Genomic DNA, 6194 nt, shown 5'->3' with positions numbered 1-6194 from the left:
TCACCCTACACATATTTTGAAAATGGTTACCTCTTGCTACCCACACATATATTGGCTATGGTTACCTTTCGTCATCCTTCAAAGATATTGAAAATGGTTACCTTTGGCCAACCTTCAATAAATTGGCGTATGTTACCCTTGATTACAATTTACAAAAATTGAATTTGTTTAGCATCGGTTATCTCGATTCACACTTTTTGCGCTACTTTTATAATAAATATATTTATCTAGTAACTTCTGGTCGCTGTACACATATATTTAATTATGTTGCCGTTGTCAACAAATATATATAGCAATTGGCTTTTTTGGAATGTGGTTACCTTGGATCACCATACACAGATAAAAAAATAATTGCTTTAGACACCATGCATAAATATTGAATTTAGGTACCTTTATTTACCCTACTTAGATGTTTAATTTGGTAATCTCTGGTCCCACTACCAAGATGTTGAATGTGGTTAGCTCTTGTCACCCTACAAAGATATTGAATATTGTTACCTCTGGTCACCCTACACATATATTGACGATGATGTCCTCTGGCCACCCTACCAAAATTGTGAATATGGTTACCTCTGGTCACCCTAAACAGACATTGAATAAGGTTATCTATGGTTACCTCTGGTCACCCTACACAGATATTGAATAAGGTTATCTATGGTCACCTTACACAGATATTGAATAAGGCTATCTCTGGTCACCTTACAAAGATATTGAATATGATTACCTCTGGTCACCCTAAACAGATATTGACTATGGTTACCTCTGGACGCCCTACATATATTTTAAACATGGTAACCTCTGGTCAACCACACAGAAATTGGCTTTGGTTACCTCTGGTCATCCTACACATATATTGAAAATGGTTACTTTTGTTCACCCTACAATAAATTGGCTTATGTTACTTATGGTTACAATTCATAAATAATGAATATCTTTGGTCAATTTAAAAGATATTGAATGTGGTTACCTCTGGTCACCCTACACATATATTAGCTATGTTTGTAAGTTTCCCTCCGGTCCCCTTACACAGATTTCGAATTTGGTAACCCTTTCATATTATTGAATGAGATTACCTCCGGGCATCGTATACATATATGAATTTAAGTTACCTCTGGTCACCCTTTACAGATTTGGAATGGGGTTACCTTTGGTCAACATACACAGATATTAATTTTAGTAACCTCCGGTCACCGTTTAAAAATATTTGCTTTGGTAACCTCTGGTCACAATGCATGATTAATCAACCTTTATTGGAATATAATGATCATGGTATTTGGAAAATGTATGTTTTATATATTTCATGTTAATCTAGTTGTTTGCATTTTCTATTGTGTCTTTTATTCTAAACTCTTAGTATGTAATAAAGATGCCAAGAAGACGATTGCCTTTGTAGCCATTATAGATCCAATGTTCGTAAAATCTGAACAATTGAATTCCCCTCAAACACTTACTTAGTTTTTTCAATGTCACCCTTTTTTGGGGCAGATATCACTTTCATTTTTCGGCATACAGCCTTTTTCGTTGATTCTTTATCGACAAGAGTCTCGGTTAAAGTATTTAACATGTTTAACTTGATAGTCAACTTCACCTGAAAATGAAGTGAAATACAGTTGTGATCTTTTCTTGCAGTCAAGCTAAAACAATACATGTAATAAGACATATTAAGCATCGTTATGAATATTCTTACAACCTAAAAAAATGTTTTACAGATTGGCAAAGCGACATGTATATGATTCACAGTAGACATATGATTTCTAATGATACAGTAATATACCAAGGGAAATCAAGCATGAAAAATATTATGGGCACCGCATAATGAGCTGGATTTGCTAACCATTCTAGGTAACATGAGACCACCCTGGTTTTTGGTGGGGTTTATTTTCCTCAGTTTAATTTTTCTATTTTGAATTATAATGATTGCAATTTGAATTTCAATCTTTTTTTTTTTTTGCTCAGCTTTGTCAGTTTGTTCTCCAAATTTCAGTTTGATTGTTCCTTTCGACCCATTCACCATTCCTTCCCTACAACTCTATAAATGATTTAAAAAAAAAACACGAGATCACCAATTTATGTATTTTAAACAACTTACACTGTTTTCTTTGAGAATCAAGTGTATTCACTAATATACAATAAAGTTTAGTCTTGCTGAACCAGTAATGTATATCAAACCTGTTCTTGTTCTTTTTTCCTGCTCTTCGATTGTCTTACATTTCCTACAAATGATAAAAAAAAAACATTACCTGACTTATGTTTTTATGACCAGAGGTAACCAAATCTTAAATCAGCATAACGTGACCAGAGGTAACCAAATCCAATATTAACATAATGTGGTCAGAGGTCACCAAATCTAATAACATAAGGTAACCAGATGTCACCAAATCCAATATATTAATTTGGTGACTAGAAGTTACCCCATTCTGGCATGTAAAGGCCACCACAGGTTAACAAATCCCATTTCTGATTTAGATGTAATCAAATTAAATATTTATGTAAGGTAATCAAGAAACAAACAATGATTTGTTATATCAAGCCTAAGTGGCCATTTTACCAGAAACGATTGCAAGATTTAAGTTCAAAAAGAATTATATTTGCAGCATTATATAAGCATAGTGCATTTTTCCATCATATTAAAGGTTTGTCACCATAAATTAAATGCATGTATACCGCTCTCATCTACATTTTCTGAGGACTTCTGAAAAAAGAAGATAAATATATGATAAATGTATTAGTAAATTCAATTTTATTTATCCGGAAGTATCTTATGAGGATCAGTATTATTTTACTTAATTATCAACTGTCAATGATCTTGACAATGTTTGCAAGGTCCAGGATTTTCCTAAGATTTGTTTGAAGATGATCATGAAAGATAATGTTCATTGTGTAAAGTTTTTTAGGCATATCAAACTTAATGTAATAATATTATATATTCTTGTTGAACCCAAAATGTATATTAAATCTGTTCTTCTTCTTTTTTTCTCTTTCTTTGATTGTCTCAAACTTTCTACAAATTATATAAAAAACATCAACTAGTTGTATGTAAATGTTAATTACCAGAGATAACCAACTCTGAAATCTGCATAAGGTGACCAGAGGTAACCCTAATCCAATATTAACATAAGATGACCAGAGGTAACCTTCATCCAATATTAACATAAGGTGACCAGAGGTTACCTAATCCAATATTAACATAAGGTGACCAGAGGTTAACAAATCTAACATTAACATAAGGTGACCAGACGTAACCAAATCCAATAATAACATTAGGTGACCAGAGGTAAACAAATCTAATATAAGCATAAGGTAACCAGAGGTAACCAAATCCAATATAAACATAAGGTGACCAGAAGTAACCAAATTCAATATTAACATAAGGTGACAAGAGATAATCAAATCCAATATAAACATAAGGTGACCAGAAATAACCAAATTTAATATAAACATAAGATGACCAGAGGTAACCAATCCAATATAAATATTAGGTGACCAGAAATAACCAAATCTAATATAAACATAAGTTCACCTGAGGTAACCAATTCAATATAAACATAAGGTGAACAGAGATAACCAATTCCAATATAAACATAAGGTGACCAGAGATAACCAAATCCAATGTAAACATAAGGAGACCAGAGATAACCAAATCCTATATTAACATAAGGTGACCATAAGTCGTCACCAAATCTAATATTAACCTAAGGTGACCAGAGGTAAACAAATCTAATATTAACCTAAGGTGACCAGAGGTAACCAAATCTAATATTAACAAAAGGTGACCAGAGGTAACCAAATCCAATATAAACATAAGGTGATCAGAGGTAACCAAATCCAATATTAACATAAGGTGACCAGAGGTGACCAGAGGTCACCTTATCTAATAGTAACATAAGGTGACCAGAGATAAGCAAATCCAATATTAACATAAGTTGACCAAAGGTAACCAAATCTAATATAAACATAAGGTGCCCAGAGGTAACCAAATCTAATATAGACATAAGGTGACCAGAGGTAACCAAATCCAATATAAACAAGTAGGTGCCCAGAGGTAACCACATCTAATATAGACATAAGGTGACCAGAGGTAACCAAATCCAATATCAACATAAGGTGACAAAAGATAACAAAATCCAAAATAAACATAAGGTGACCAGAAATAACTAAATCTAATATAAACATAAGGAGAACAGAGGTAACCAATCCAATATAAACATAAGGTGACCAGAAGTAACCAAATCTAATATTAACATAAGGTGACCAGAGGTCATCAAATCTTATATTTGAATAAGGTGACCAGAGGTAACCAAATCCAATATTGACATTAGGTAACCAGAGGTCACCAAATTCAATATTATCAAAAGGTGACCAGAGGTTACCAAATCCAATATATGATTAGGGTGACCAGAAGTTACCCCATTCTAGCATGCTAAGGCCACTAGAGGTTATCAATTTCCATTTCTAGTTAAGATGACCACATGTAATTGAATTAAATATTTGTGTAAGGTAATCAATAAACAAAAATGAATTGTTCAATCAAACCTAAGTTGCCATTTTACCAGAAATATTTACAATTATTAAGTTCAAAAAGAATAATAGATGCAGCATTATATAAACATTGTGTATGTTTCCATCATATTAAAGGTTTAATACAATAAAGTAAATGCATACATACCACTCTTATCTACATTTTCTATCTTATGAGGATAGTAATATATAAATATAGATATATCAAACTTGATGTAATAATATTCTATATTTGTTGAACCCATACTGTATATCAAACCTGTTCTTCTTCTTTTCTCTCTTTCTCTGATTGTCTCAAACTTTCTTCAAATGAGATGAAAAACATCAACTAGTTGTATGTAAATGTTAATTACCAGGGATAACCAAATCTAAAATCTGCATAAGGTGACCACAGATTACCAAATCCAATATAAACATAAGGTGACCAGAGGTCTCCTAATCTAATATTAACATAAGGTGACCAGAAGTAACCAAATCTAATATTAACATAAGGTGACCAGAGGTAACCAAATCCATATATTAACATGAGGTGAGGTCACCTAATCTAATAGTAACATAAGGTGACTAGAGATAAACAAATCCAATATTAACATGAGGTGACCAGAGGTAACCAAAATTAATATTAACATAAGGTGTCCAGAGGTTACCAAATCCAATATAAACATAAGGTGACCAGAGGTAACCAAATCCAATATTAACATGAGGTGACAAAAGATAACCAAATCCAATATAAACATAAAGTGACCAGAGATAACCAAATCCAATATAAACATTAAGTGACCAGAGATAACCAAATCAAAATATTAACATAAGGAAACCAGAGGTCACCAAATCTTATATATGAATAAGGTGACCAGAGGTAACCAAATCCTATATTAACATTAGGTAACCAGAGGTCACCAATTCCAATATTACCAAAAGGTGACCAGAGGTAACCAAATCCATTATATGCTTAAGGTGACCAGAAGTTACCCCATTCTAGCATGATAAGGCCACTAGAGGTTATCAAATCCCATTTCTGGTTAAGATGACCACATGTAATTGAATTAAATATTTGTGTAAGGTAATCAATAAACAAAAAATGAATTGTTCAATCAAACCTAAGTGACAATTTTACCAGAAACGATTGCAATTATTAAGTTCAAAAAGAATAATAGATGAAGCATTATATAAACATTGTGTATGTTTCCATCAAATTAAAAGTTTAATACAATAAATTAAATGCATACATACCACTCTTATCTACATTTTATATCTGATGAGGATAGTAATATATAGATATAGATATATCAAACTTAATGTAATAATATTCTATATTTGTTGAACCCATACTGTATATCAAACCTGTTCTTCTTCTTTTCTCTCTTTCTTTGATTGTCTCAAACTTTCTTCAAATGAGATGAAAAACATCAATTAGTTGTATGTAAATGTTAATTACCAGAGATAACCAAATCTGAAATCTGCATAAGGTGACCATAGGTAACCAAATACAATATTAACATATGGTGACCAGAGGTCACCAAATCCAATATTTACATAAGGTGACCAGAGTCACCTAATCCAATATGAATAAGGTGACCAGAAGTTATCCCATTCTAGCATATTGAGGCCAACAGAGGTTATCAAATCCCATTTCTGGTTAAGATTACCACAATTAAATGTGTGTGTAAGGTAAT

General features: G+C 32.2%; 1 long non-coding RNA gene across 1 annotated transcript; it reads right to left on the bottom strand.

The window, feature by feature from the left end:
* Positions 1-831: 831 nt before the first annotated feature.
* On the bottom strand, positions 832-2756 carry LOC134692812 (uncharacterized). The gene is made up of 4 exons (XR_010102274.1): positions 2665-2756; positions 2170-2213; positions 1452-1588; positions 832-878 (listed from the first exon to the last, which is right to left on the bottom strand). It is a non-coding gene; the product is annotated as an uncharacterized LOC134692812 (long non-coding RNA).
* Between the last annotated feature and the right edge of the window lie 3438 nt (positions 2757-6194).

The sequence above is a fragment of the Mytilus trossulus genome, chromosome 12 (genome assembly GCF_036588685.1).
Source record: "Mytilus trossulus isolate FHL-02 chromosome 12, PNRI_Mtr1.1.1.hap1, whole genome shotgun sequence".
Classification (NCBI taxonomy): domain Eukaryota; kingdom Metazoa; phylum Mollusca; class Bivalvia; order Mytilida; family Mytilidae; genus Mytilus; species Mytilus trossulus.
Note: the sequence above shows the minus strand (reverse complement) of the source record. Positions and strands in the feature narration are given on the sequence as shown.